We start from the raw sequence: 2,100 nt of genomic DNA on the forward strand, positions 1-2,100 counted from the left end.
GGTATCTTACAACTACGGCACAATATAGACACAACTGGAATTTGTCACTCAGAATCATGAGGTAGGCTCAGTCACAAGCACGGCAGGTGGTTGGCTTCGGATCGTTGGTTGCAAACTAGGAAAACGCAAACTACAAAAGCGGTGGCTAATGAAACACTTGAACGATCCAACCTAGAATTTTAGTCATAGGTTTGCTTTCCTCCTGGGAAAGCGTCACGGGGTGCTAGAAAAACTGAATTGGCAGACCCTGGAACAGAGACACAAACCATCCCATGGAAGTATACTTTCGAAGTGTCAAGAAAAAGCTTCAAGTGTAGAATCTAGGAATATATGAACTTTTTGCTTTCGGCTGGAAGACTACACGGCCAAATCTAGGAGTATTCTACGTTTCCTTCTTGTCGGTCCCCCAGGGTTCATGTTTTTACTAGTTACAGCGCACACAGAAAGGTTTGAGCAATAATTCGACCAAAATCCCATATGCGAACATAAGGAGGAGAAGTCCTTGATGTTTTCAGCTATGAAAACGTCACGCAGCAAACAACAGAGGGAAGTGCAACTACAACGTCCGCTGAACACAATCTGTTCGTTGGCTCGTCTGTGGAATTTTCGTTCGAATAGTTCTACTTTGTTAGGTACCATTTGACTTCTGTCTCATGCACTCTTCCACATAATTTAACTGATTTCATACGCTTGCAAATCATCTTTCACAGAAAATTCACACACTGTCTCTAACACAACTACCTACTCTGTTTCAACTGTCTCGTTCTTTCTCGTCACTGGATTCATATAGATAATATTTTCTCTATGCACATGGCACTTAAATTACTTAAAATTTACCTACATAAAACTTCATATATCTTGTAACATAAACAATATTAATGTAAGATTCGGAAAAAATGTAAACCAACGCACAAAGAAAATTTCTGATTCGGGTTCCCTTCTGACTTTGATAGTGGGCCAATGTACACTGCAGGCTAACTGATAGAGTATTCAGGAAACTGGAGAAGTATACTACGTATGCCACAGAACCAGCCAAATCTGAGCCAAAGAGAGGCATACTTATTTTGAAGAAGCCACAGGCAGAGAATTGCAGCACATCCATTGGCAATCTTAGAGCGCCCAACGTCTCCCACGGGGCCAGTAACACCTGAACTCTGGCCATGAGCAAGTCTGACCGTACGGCTTGGCCTGCAGTCGACGAGCAGGCCCAGCAGAACGTCAGTCAGCAGTCTGGTCAGGAAGAGATACCTCCACAAGGACAATGACAGTCTGATGATTTATGGAAAGGTTCAAATACCTTTCCCCAAATTAAACTTTAACCTAAGAAATGATGGTAAATTTCAAAAGGAAAACTACTCCAGAAAGTAACCAATCTTCTATCGCTATTCATGGCGCTGCAACTAGGCCTTTGGATTCTGGAGAGCCTAGAACATAATATAAGGAAGAGTCGGGGCTTCCTAGAACTTCTTCAAAGATAAGACACAAGAAAAAACACCTAGAGGGGACTCTGAACGTCAACACACTCTTGGAAGTAGGAAAACTAAATCACCTAACGGACACTCTTAATCAACGCAACATCCTTATATTAGTACTTCAAGAAACAAGGCATGTGGATGAAAATGCATTTGAGTCAGGTGGATACAGGATCTACAAAAGAAAACCAGCCATTCAAAATTCCCATAATACGACCATACGCCGTATTAGGAAAAGTATTTATGATCAAACAGCAACTTACGGAATCAATAACTAATTTTAGCTTTCCATCAGAACGAATTTATTTTCTGATGTTCAAGTCAGGCAATAAACGTTACACGATTATCAATGCAAAATTTTTGTGAGCGACTTTAAAGCAGAAGTTGGCAAAGAAATCAAATTTAAATCAGTAGTAGGAGATTATTCAGCACACGAAAGAACCATCAGAAATGGGGAAAGACTTATAAAGCGTTGTAATCAATTTGACCGAAAACTAATATTGACGTTTTTCAGAAAACTTGTAGGAACGAAAAAAAAGAACATCTGTATCACCTAATCCAAATCAAGGTGAATATCAATTAGACTATGTGGAAATAGCGACTCGTAACCACAAGGAAATCTTGGATG

This window comes from Schistocerca nitens, chromosome 1, assembly GCF_023898315.1.
Source record: "Schistocerca nitens isolate TAMUIC-IGC-003100 chromosome 1, iqSchNite1.1, whole genome shotgun sequence".
Lineage (NCBI taxonomy): Eukaryota > Metazoa > Arthropoda > Insecta > Orthoptera > Acrididae > Schistocerca > Schistocerca nitens.